The sequence below is a fragment of the Aythya fuligula genome, chromosome 11 (assembly GCF_009819795.1).
Source record: "Aythya fuligula isolate bAytFul2 chromosome 11, bAytFul2.pri, whole genome shotgun sequence".
In the NCBI taxonomy this organism is placed as follows: Eukaryota; Metazoa; Chordata; class Aves; order Anseriformes; family Anatidae; genus Aythya; species Aythya fuligula.
Window position 1 is genome coordinate 3,204,370 of NC_045569.1, and position 12,809 is coordinate 3,217,178.

A 12,809-nucleotide genomic window follows, 5' to 3' on the forward strand; every position below is an offset into this window, starting at 1 on the left:
AAATATTCTGCTCATAGCAGATCTAAAAAAGGTCCTCAGCCTTTGATTTCTGAGTCTGTAATAGCTACAGTCTTAGAAAAATATTTTCATCTCAGTACTGCATAGGACTTTTTAGTAAACATGTCTGGAAACAATAAGCATGTATGATGCTTCTGTGTTTCATAAATGCTATGAGAAGTTTAGAAATAACTTGCTGAGAATACTCCAGGAATAATTCCACTTGTCCTTTACATAATAAATGCCACTTCTGCCTCAAATAGACCCAGTATTCAACAGGCACTACCCGTTCTCCTCAAGAAGTTACTAGCATGAGACAGCAAAGCAGAAATCTTGACCTGTGAACAGCAGGACACAGTTATTTTGGAGCATGGATGTGGCTCAAAGGTATCACTCAAACTCTTCTAAAAAAGCAAAGCCAGAAATACAGCTGTTTTGTGGTTTGTTTTTTGTTGTTGTTGGTTGTTTGTTTGGCAGGAATTGAAAAATAAGCCTGCTCTTGCAACAAGACATCAAATCTTCCCCTTGAAGAGCTCCAACCACAACACATACTAACATTGTCCAAGCTTTCTATTGAGGCTCTGCAGCCTGCCAAAATATTCAGACAGTGCTTTTGCTTTGGCAAGACGCTTGCTTCAGTTCGTATCCTAGCAAGGCTCCTTTTCTAGAGCCTCGGGGAAGGGATCATTCAAAAGAAGTACCGATTAAGTGGGCTGAACTGCAGAACACAAAGCTTCCATTCAAAAAGCCTGTTGTTTTTCAGCCTGAGTTGCCAACGCTATTTATCTTGCCAGTCTGATCAGAATCCCATATTACAGTGTGAATTTTAGTTAAACCTTGACATACAGCTGAGATTGCTCAGAGAAACAACACAGCGAAACATGATTTCTCACACTAACTCTTGTCATGGAGATATACGTGAGCCCTGCAAGGAAAGCAAAAAGAATCACGTCCAATGCCACAGCTTGTCCTTACTCATCATTGCAGTTACTCAGTTATAATATATAGCTCTATATTATTTTCATACCACAGTGGATTCAGACTGTGCTTACTGTTCAGTCAGGAAAGCATAAAACTTTGTGTACTTAGGAAGAATCAGAAAGTCTCAAGCCAACTGATGCTCCCATTTCATGTAGTGATTACTAATTTCTTACCTTCTACATTATTTGGAACTTCAAAGCTCCAAAATAACAAACAGGACATAAAGGACAAGCAGATTCATGAAAGAGCCTATTCAGCTATGCACTTCTGTCCACAAGTCACAAGAGATTGGAACGATGCAATGCACCGTCCAACAACAGTTACTAATTTGAAAACACTAAACTAGGTGCTGCTGTTTCATCTTCTGTTAAAACACCAGCTTTGGTTTGAATGTAAACCATTGCACATGTTTTTCTATAGAAGAAAACAAAAATTCAATAACGAGATTCTACTGAAAGCAAATTCAGTAAGCGAAAAAGAAAATAGTACTAATCAGTATCAACATCATTGGCTAGGATGGAGCTACAATAACATAGAGCAACCCACTCAGTCCCAGCGAACTCCCACCTCACAAAGATGCCCATTCTGCTTCTGTTTAAGCCAACTGTCACAGCATAATGTATTGAAACTGAGTTTTTATAAATAATTTTTATTCCTTTAATTTATATATCTCTATTCCTTTATATTTATTACACAGTGTTTAAACAAAATTCAGAAGCAGGAACTATATTATTTCCTAGTTACAAAGCCAAACAACTTAATGCTTCATTGGTCTAGTATAAGTTTTTCTCCTTTAAAAGCTACTTCTACTTCCCTTTCACTGAAGTTTATTTCCCTCATTCTGTCAGGAGGCGTTCCATGAACAGTTTATAAGGTGATTTGAATTCATTCTTTAAGTTTTGCATAGTTTTAGAACTTGACTGTTGGCATTCTTTTTTCATATTTTTTGTACAGGGAAAAAAAAAAAATCTACCATTTCTCTTTGATGGCATTTTTCGTTACATTAAAAAAAAAAAAAAAGAAAATGAAAGAAAAAAAACTGCTGAATTTGATTCTTAGTTTGTCTTTACCAGGCCTAATTACTCAGGTTGTTTTGCTTAAAACAGTGCTGTTAAAGGACATGCTGGAAAGCATCAGACAGAGAAAAAGCCACTGGGAGAATGGGGAGGAAAAGGGGGGTAAGCATCACGTGCTAGAATATTGCTTGGCTCTATACAACAGAATCTTAACATCAAAATTAAGTCTTCAAACAACTTACACTATTAGACTAACTCCTTATAGAAACCACTATCCTAAGATGTGCCGGAAATGGTTTCTATAAGACAAAACAGTCAAAACACACTTGTAATGCAATAATTGAAGAGTGTTATTTAACCATAAACTATAATAAAGCATCTATGACAACCAACCCCTCCAGCTCAGGGAAGAAATAAGAGTAAGCCAGTATCAGTGTTTACAAAACATCTTTGCTCCCTGTTATTTTATATAAGCTTTTTCATACACTCCAAATATCTTAATGAAACAGCAAGGAAGCCCATTTGTGTAGTTCAATTGATGAATTTGTCACTTTTCTCCCATAAACATAATTCAAGGGTTGATGATTAGGACTAGAAAAATCATTTTAAGATACTCTGTGATAGACATCAATTATAATCTTGGGAATGCCTTGTGACCTTCCCACAGACATGGAGGAAACTCCTGTTTTCTGTTCTCTGAACAACTCCTCCTTGGTTATTCAGAGTCTGCAAAGACTGGAATTTTGGTCCACAACAGGAAAAACACTGACAAACACCTAGGCTAAAAAGGACATCTGATTACAAGCTCATGCTTGGAGTGGCAAGGAATGACCTTATCACATGGGCACAAATATCTTGCATTTCTTCCAAAGGAGATACAAAACATAGTAATAATATCCCACTCCCATATTGCTTTTTATATAATTAAGACTGAAATAATTTACTGTATGATTGAACAAGGAGTGTGAACCAAATGAGCTCTCAGTTTATCTCAGTTCCTTGCTGTCCAATTTCTTTAAGTAAAAATAACAGCCATGCAACATACTATTTTTATTCCCTTTATCACCAATACATTCATTACACATGAGAATAAACATAATGGTGTGCAACCCAGTTAAAAAATGCCACACAAAAGGAACATTTTATTAATAATAGTTTATCTATGTATGTTAATGGGATCACAGGAATAAATATGGGAGAGGGAAGGTGGAGTTCAAGTAGTACAATATTTACAAATACTGAGTTAGGTTGTTGTGTATCATGAGATATTATTTGCACAGTATACTTTACAATCAAAGGTCTAATTCTGCCCTCTGACTACAGAAGGAGTTTGACACAAACGCAGTAGAAAATACAGGGTAAAAACCTGGGACAAGAAACGGCACCTTATGGTTATCAAATCCTGGCACTGGTCACTGCATTTTTTTTTTATTTCAATCTTATTGATAAACTTACCCAGGTTTGTCTTTAACTTGGACTGATTTCTTTCCCATGTTCCTGCTAACTCGGCTAACCTAGACTGATTCAGTTATGAACTACAGGCAGCTCCGCACTGTACATCATTTGTCCAAGACCGAATCCAAGAAAATTAAAACACTGTAATTTGTGGGGTTTTTTTGCTTCTAAGTTTTGACATCCCAGTGGGAATGCCCTCCTCTCCCTGTACCACGTTCAGGTCCTCTGCCACTAGCACTCCCCAACCCTTCCAGTTAACCTCAATGAGAATGACACGCGCCAAGAACACTTGGCAATTGCCAAAAACAGCCAGCAAAAAGAAATGACAAAAGATGTACTAAATAGCTGCAGGTTTGATATCTAAACCCAACACCCGTGTTTTACATAAATTAGTGTAGCTCACTATTTTAAGTTTACATATTGCTGGAGAACACAAGGATTCTTCAATGTTGAACCAGGTCTCTCAAAACATTTAAGGCTGTTCACACACTGACATTGTTTCAAAGCTCTTAACACAGTAACACTTGGTATAGGACAACCGTCAGCTCAAAGAAAATAATGTAATAGATCTTAAGAAAATAAATAAGGAAGAGGAAACATTTACATACCTAAGCTTAACAACTGCAAAGGATCTGTAGTTTTCCCACAGGTACCTCAGCTCAGGGTTTCCTCACGCAGTCCAGATGTCTTGAATACCATAGTCATGCAAAAAGAGCTGTTTTTCATCTGCAATCAGTATCAGCAGAGCAAGAAAATAAAACCGTAAGAGTGTAGTTTAGAATAATCTCTCTCAAATTTGCACTGGCATGCCAAGCTGCCAGCCCTGCACAACCACCCTGCCCACCTAATTACATTCAGCTGCTTGTCATGTGGTCTTGCTGACCGATCAAGTGATCTCTTTTCCTCCCTTTAAAACTAAGCAACATAATTAACAAGTTTTCTCTAAACCAAGTAACAAACCCGGAGCCCTTCCTTAGACTGCAGACCTTCTCTTCATAGGGAAATGGAAGGTGCAGTGTGTTTCATTAGAGATACAAATAAAATACAGCAAACGCGGCAGTCTAATAATAAAACACAGTGAGCACTAAAAGCATGCAAAATCCTGTGGAGAATTTGTCTTGAGCCTGGCTTTATGCCTTTACAGATGACAGAAAAAGGTACCTATAACAAAACCGATGTCAGGACACCGAGCGGGAGCAGGGTGCAGGCGGCAGCGCCCCGGCCCTGTGGGACCCTCGCGCGCACCCCTGCGGGCCCTGGGAGTGTGATGGCACCAGGCACACCCTGTGGCAACCAAACCTGGGAGCCCCCCTCAACCCTCCGAGATGCACGGACGTTTTACTCACTTAACTTCAAGGAAATAAAATTTGTGATTTAACTTGTAAACCACCTCTTCCTCCACAATGAGCCCATTCATCAGGGCCTGTTAACACAGGCCCCAGCAGGCCGGATCCACGCGCCCAGGCCACGCCGTGGCACTGGCGCCAGCACCAAGGCGCTCCTGGCCGGCGCTCCCTGCCCTGGGTCCCCGGGATGGGAGAGGAGCTGTGGGCTGCTGCCACCAGCACGAGGTCTCGTCCCCTCTCTCAAACACTCCTGAGGTTACAGATTCTGAAAGATGTGGACCAAGCGAGTGATGAGTGAGATTTAACAGATGGGTTACCTTGCACAACGCCTTCTTGTCTCAGTTTGTTTCTCACAGTGTTTCAAGTAAGAAAGGAAATTAGGGTTTGTAAGACTACTCTCCAGCCTTGTCACTTCAGAAGTGCTACAGAAAGCTGGCTGCAAAATTTAGCATATCCTTAATGCATTCATCCACCAGTAACAAAGACAACGCCAGAAGCTTCCTAATTCACTTGCTGCAGTGCTCAACTATCTCACCTCCTTGCCTGTAAATCAAGGCAACGATCATTGCCCTTTTCCTCAGGGAACACGGAAGTTTTGTTATGCTGAGATGGCAAATAATTAACTGCAGCAGAACATTTTTCATGCCCTGCCTTAGTATTTTTCCAGATTTAACTAAAATCCATTTCTTGGACATTTTGTTACGGGCGACAATCTTTAAAAGTCTAACCATTCTTGGCTCACTCCAACCTTCAACAAATTTCACCTCAGCTTCAAGAGAAGACAGAAGTCCTTTTTTTGCTCCCACACGCAATAACAAAGTGGGCACTCAATTTTTGGCAAAGTGAACGTTTTTTGTCTTTAACTGCTTTCCTGATCAATACCAGCACATTAGCTTACAGTGAAGAAATACTTAGACCACAAGTGCTGAGAATGTCTGGTAACTGCTCGGGAGGGCAGAAGGAGGAACAGGATAAGAAGTGTTGACAAAGCGACCAAGCAACAGCTCTGCTGTGTTGCAAACAGCCCCGCGGAGCAGCTACACATGCTGAACGCCAACTGCCTGCCTGGAAGCCTCAACCAGCAACATTAAAGGAGTTCAAGCTGTTCCACACAGGAACATTTTTGCCATCTCTAAGAGGAGAGTAATTCATAGATAATTTCCAAACCTCATCATTTCTGTTCAGAAATGAATGAGGCTGCTTAACTTTCTTCTTACCAACCTGGTATGAAGAACACCAATTCCCACTCTCCCCCTCCAGAAAGCTTTTATTCACAGCAGTAAGACTTCAATAGAAAGACATAGTTGAAATTAAGATTATTTTCTCTAAGTGAAGTTATATTGATTTCAAACTGCAGAGTTGGCACCCTCTGTTTTTGTCCTAATTTACAAACTAGGACATCAAAGTTTGGTTACTTAAAGCCTCTGCTTTTAAACAAACACATTTGCAGGGTGTCAGCAAATGCTGCACAAACAGCTGAGCCACCCCTTCTGCAGTGGCAGGAAGAGCGTGCAAACGGCGTGGTAGCAGCTGGAACAGGAACCACTGCAGCCAGCCCAAGGTGAGCCTTCCTCTCGCTGGTATCTGAAGCTCGGGGGTTTATGAGACTGGACCTTTTACAACTATGTGTAAGGGATCAAATCTGCGTCAGTAAAGTCCTGCAACCATGAAAAGCAGTTTTGAAGCTAGAGCTCTAAAGACGAATGGCCAGTTATTCAGTTGTTAAATCTTCCTGCTGTTTGGTGTTGGGGTTTTTCTGAAGAAGTTTTATGAACAGGTTACAACCTGTATGAAAAAGACGATCTGAATGCTTGGAATTCATGGCCTCCTTGTAAAACTGATCTATATGCCACGTAAGTCTAGGAACTCAGGAGGAAGCTTAAGGACAGTCAAACACATTTGGACAGCACATAGCATTCTTCATCCCAAGCTTCAGAAAGTTTGCCTTCATGTATTTTACGCTCCTAAGAAAAGCTGGAAGTGCCCAAGCCATCCCACATCAGACACTTCCCCAAGAAGAAACTGCTAGGTTGTTACCTGTCTGACAGAGGTTCCCACAGGAACCTGGACATCCGCCACTGGAGACAGAAATAGGGGCCAAAGGATCGAGCAACAAGCCACCTCACTTAATGCTACAGACAATTCTCCATTACCAAAGCCAAAAGCTATGAACTTGCCTCACAGCAGAGTCAGCTGCCCCCAGCCTCCGATGACCCAGTTCTGCTGGGGTCTGTTCTTCAGCACTATGACCAGTTATGGCTTTTTCCAGCACAGACAAGAATCTCAGCTTGTCTTTACCAACAGCCACAGCAGAGTCTTCACATGCCAGACAGTGGAATGAAAAACAACCAGCCGGTAGCCCAGGGCAACATTATTCATTAGCATCCACAAATCTTATCTGTGCCACAAAACCTCTACTGGCAATCAAAGAGGAAACTTAAAAAATGCAAAAGGAGGGTAAAGAGCCACTGGGACACACTGCCTATGAATTGACTGACATACATGCTGGCAAACCTCAAGAAGAGACTGATCAGGTGCTAACAGCAATTATTTCAAGTGAGACAAATATAGTCCAAAATGAAAAGGGGGGGGGGGGGGGAGGAGGTAAATAGGAAAAATACTTATTGGTACAGGCAGATTCCTACAACAGTAAAGCAGAATTACAGTTGTTTCCTTGGAAGAAGGCAGCTTCTCAAGAAAAGACACTGGAAAAAGTTACTCGAGCTGCAGTGGGAAACAGACCATCTGTCACACGAATCAGCTTGCCACTTGCTGCCACAGCAGTCCGTAAGTGCAGCAACATGCCAATATCCCAAGACAGAACTAAACAGACCTGAAAGGAGGGGTGAAAATCCTTTATATTGAACAGCAACTACTCTCCTCACACCAAGAACCCACCAAGAAAAAAAAAGGCAAACCATACTCAGATGATCAACTTTCACATCAGAAATGTAGCGGCTGAACTCTGCCAGCATCAAATCACAAAATACTCCTTCTGCAATTAAAATGAAAGTAGGTCAATCAGTCCCTTCTGCTACCCAAAAGGCACATCTGTTAAATATTCTGTAATACCGATTCAAAGTAAAACACTTCTGTTCTTTTGGTTCACATGTGAGCCAATCTAGGCAGTTACTAATGATTGTGACTGAGCCTTCTTTCGGCATTGCAAGAGATAAACTATCAGTTAAAGTATCAATGTTTAAGATCAGTAACTTTTTTAACAGGTAACAGCTTCTTAAAAATATTCTCCAAATGCGATTCCGGGTGAGTAACTTCCAAGGGTTACAAGATACTCTTCAGGAATAAAGCGAATGTCACACTAAAATAATAGATAGAGGCATCAATTTTGTTTTCATGGAACAGCTCACTGCCCGAAGACATGAATCTTTCCCAGCAACTGGGCACTCAAACATCAGCACTTCAGAAAACCTCACACCAAGCTCTGCCATCTTTTTCACAGGAAAAACACTGGAAGTGAACTTCCAGAAAGCAAATCTGCTTACATTTGAAGAACAGATTAATATCTCAGAAGAGACTACTAAAATTATCCCAAATGAGTGGATCTAATCAATTTGTCATTTCTGTTGAACTACAAATGTACTGTCTCCACTTTCTATTAACATAATTATAGTCACAACTTGTCCTGAGACAAAGCCAAGAGTGTAGGTGCTTGCTCTAGATCTGAATGAAAAGAGAAATGCCAAATTATTTTTTTAATTCTCGAATCACGTTCTTACTTCCCAGTCAAGTTCTGAAATATTAGGAAGAACACAGCGTCTATGTACAAAGTGCTAAGACACCAAGAAAGAGCAAATACAAAGTTCTGAATTTAAAACAGCAATAAAATTTAATAGTTATTTGCAAGAACAAACATTATTTTTGGACTGAGCAAACCTGATCCTTTTGCATGCAATAAGTGATATTCTTTGCAACATTCACACCGTTCGAATTACATCAGCTTAAAAGAGGAATATTTAATCTAAAGATGGAAGAAATATTACACACGCTCTTCTGAAAGTGAGATTTATGTTGGTTCCTCGTGTCATAAATACTTAGGAAGTGAGGGCCTGATTTCATGAAAAAAGCACCTAGGACAGTAACGTATGCAGACAAAAGCAGCCCTGCATTTTGGTATGCAGCTGTAACTGCACAGTAATAATCTGGTATCTCTATGTTCAGCTTGAAGAGCTACAAATCGCATTTGAGATCAATGATCTTTATCTACATATCAACAGGGTTGATGACTAAGTGTATTAATTAAAAAATGTAGTAGCTTTACAGGAAGCTGTCGTACCAATGGAAATGAACATGCACTACAGCTTCCTTGAAAGGATTTTCAGTGTTTCACAGTCTTATACAATTAATACAATTTTGAAAGCTGCTTTGATGTTTTTACATGCTGACACTTAACCCATATGCATTTGTTCTTTGCACTGCCTGATCCAGTTCGTCATCGCCAAGACAACAACGCTGCTTTTTAAGATGGATCTCAATAGAGTCCCGATTTGGACAGAAATGGGTTTTCTTTCCAGCTCTACACCCCGTTCACATCTTTTGTAAGTCTATTTAACATGACAAGTGGTCTTCATTCTCCCCATAAGATGACAACAGTGTCTTTTCCACTTTAAATTAGTTCTCAGGAAGAAAAGTTGAATGGCTTAGCTAATGCTTGCCTGCAGAACTGTTTCTCCCACCATAAATGCAGCGCTCACTCACCTGAAAGCACACTTGGTAGAACTAGTTAGCTACCTGTGAATAGTTCCATCCACAGACAGGCTGATCTGGGCAAAAATGTCAAGTCTGCCTACGTGATGTACACACTTCTGCAATCAGTCTGCCTAGCTAGAAATTGTTAGGCAAGCCCAACTTAGCACCTACCACCTTTTCTCCTGTCAAGATAACATCTACTGAACATAACTAGCTGAGAAGCATTTGTTAAACTCATTTTGGCATTCTTTCAGAGTACAGAGTAACTTTGCTCTACTTGTTTGATAAATATAGCTTTATATTATATATATTTGCATAATAGAATATATATTCTGCATTATGCATATATATTCTCTATATGCATAAGTTCCAAACTACAGAAAAATATTCCATTTGTCCTGTATCGTTTGACCTTTCACTCAATAAAGCATATGAAACCTCATGAGACATCCGTAATGCTATTATTCTCCCCTATCATTTCTTAAACCATGAAGGTCATTAATATTAGAGCTCTTTCATTTCCACATTTATTCAGTGACTCCCTAAGTTAAGTATGACTGACCTGACTGGTTAATCCAGAGTGTGCTAGAGGAATTGGTGGGTTTGTACAGCTAGTGATTCTGGTGTACACTGCCAAATTGGGACGTTCAGTTCTATTTGCTCTATTCTACTCCTTCTGTGACTTCCATTAAGTAAAAATGTTACTGCTCCCATTCCTCAAGATCACTCAGGATGCTAGACTGAAGAGAAATTCTGTAATGTTCAGCATGTCACACTGGAAATTGTGTGTGCAATAAGGATTTCTTGAAGCAAAGCTCCAAATTTACAATGCAAAAAACAAAGCTGAAATGAGGACATGCCTCTTAGCCTACAGAAATAAAGCCTATTAGACATAAATTGAGTTTCTCTGTCCCTGTCATTTCTGCCTTTCTCCCCAGCATTTGGGCCTGTTGATCAGTTTCCGTACTCCTTCACAGAAGGGCAAGAAGCCACAGCGAGATGAAGTCCTACACACTTTGTGCAGCTGGATCAAGGCAAGAGCCAGATGCATGCCTCCTCTGAAGAGCTGGCAGTTACCATTTTTAGGTTGTAAGAGCGTCCCACTGCCTGGCCACGCTGTACACGCATTGCCCCAGACTAGCCACAGCTCGTGCTGCCACACACTGACACCTGAAAATTGAGAATCCTGCAATTTTACCACACCTTTCCTTCCATTTTGGAATTAAAGGCATTTTCTATTTAAAAGCAAATTAAACGTAAGCACATCTATTAGTAGAAATAAAACAGCTAATAGAATAAAATCTGGCTGAGTTTACGTGCATTAACCATTCAAGCTTTTTTTTTTTTTTCCCCTTTTGAAGTCTACCAAAATGCACACTTCAACTTTTGCAGCAAGCTCTTTTCGTAGATCTTCCAAAGTCAGCTCTTCAGCTTCTCCTAACAAATATCAGGGTCTCAGGCCCCATCCTGTGCACTACATGCTATATCCAAACTGACAATTCCAAAAATTATCAAATAAAGATACGTAGTCACCTCTTCTATATCATAGCTAAATAAACAATAACCCTACTTTAGCAAGTCAAACTTAGGGCTACATTTACCCAATCTAAAAATAATTATAAAAGGCTTGCTATCAAATTCAAATGCAACTCCCACAACTGCTTGCTTTGAGTGATGCTCTGAAGTTTTCAAAATGCAGCACGCTACGTGTTAGTCATGCGACTGTCAGCAAGGATTTAAAGCGGGAATGAATTTTTCCTCAGCACCTACTAATATGATTCATAATATGCACGACTGGCAGAGACACAAAAGAAAAAAATGAAAATTTGTTTTTTTAATCATAAAATGATTCAACTTTCTTTTCCTCCTACTGAACATACATGTTTTACTAGTTCTTATTGATGACTGTAGCCTTCAGTCTAGTAGAAATATTCCCCTTTCCCGAAGATGTTATTGGACAAAATTGTTTTTCTTTCTTTTCAGCTCACATAGCAACCTTTTTGTTATAACCCTTTCACTGAGCAGGCAAAAGAACCAAATAAATATCCAACAGTTATGAAAATAATGAGATAGAGTGAAATCTGGTGCACTTGGAGAGCACATGCTGTTCACTTTCATGGTTGTAGATCAGCTAGCACGGCAGCGTAAGCATTTTGAAGCATCTAATTAGAAATGGGAAGATCCCCTTAAAATGGCAGTACTTCTGCAAGAGAACCTTCATCACCTGCTGATGACACATGCTGCCCTGCAAGTTAATATGCTTAACAGAAGTACTGTAACAAGGGTATATTGACTGTTCTCAGCTTATTTTGAATTCTGCTGTTTCTAATTCTAACCTGAAATCTCATCTACCCTTTCCATTTATAAGTTAGTTTAGTAAGTGTTGCCTCATCTTACCTCAGAGGAAACAAAAAATTAATCTCGAGTAATACTTAACTATTTTGCTTTTTATTCCAACAGGTCATCTCTTCAAATGACAGCTGTAGGCACAAGCAGAAAGATGGCCAGCTGCAAAACTCCTTGTTTGTCACCAACACCAAAGTTAACCTAGTATCAGCTTCTCGATTGGTACAGCAGTTATCCTTATCCATCCAGTATATTATCTGGGCACAAAAAAATACCAGCTACATATACTCCTTACAGCCCTTTAATTCACATACCTGTTTTACATAAGTAGTTGTTGCAGAAGTATAGAGTGAGATTCAAAATACCACTTGCAAGTGCCCACAAATTCAACTTCTAATTTAAAAAGACTATTCATGTATCTACCAACTCCTTTTTCCACTGCAAACCACAAATTTCTAGAAAAGCTGTACTCCTCCTACTAAGCTCGTATCTTCATTGCTGTTTCCTGCCCCTTTCCTACCTCGCTGGCAGTCTTCACAGCGTCTTCCTGAAGTGCCTGTATCTGCTATGGTTTAGACTCGCTCCTTTCTCTTCAGTGCGAATATCAGCCATGGGAAAACAGAGCACCTATGGGAAATGGGTTCCCAAACTTGGGAAAATAGCGCTGCATTAGTTTACATTTTTATATTATCTTCAGAGTCATAAAAGCAATACTTTTTTTTTTTTTCCCCTTTGGTAGTTCAAACACCGTAGAACTTGTCAAGTCAGCTTCAAAGTGCTGCCCAGTACATGAAAAGGATTACAACAGCTGGTACCACGTAAAACTCTCATAAATCTATCACACTATTTTCAACTCCTTGAAGCCACAGCAACATCACAGAAGAAATTATGCTGGTTATAGGCTATGTTTTAATCTATATGCCCAAATGTAATCTTCAAAGCTTATTGTATCGGAAAATAA

General features: G+C 39.8%; 1 protein-coding gene across 3 annotated transcripts in view; it reads right to left on the bottom strand.

The window, feature by feature from the left end:
- RAB27A (RAB27A, member RAS oncogene family) overlaps positions 1–12,809 on the bottom strand; it is a 34,536-nt gene that overhangs the window by 19,012 nt on the left and 2,715 nt on the right. For 2 of the 3 annotated variants that reach the window (XM_032195194.1, XM_032195193.1), the window contains exon 2: positions 4,058–4,175. The exons of the other annotated variant lie outside the window; for it this stretch is intronic. The gene's annotated coding sequence lies outside the window, so the exon portion shown is untranslated. The remainder of the gene's footprint in view (positions 1–4,057; positions 4,176–12,809) is intronic. 3 annotated transcript variants of the gene reach the window in all.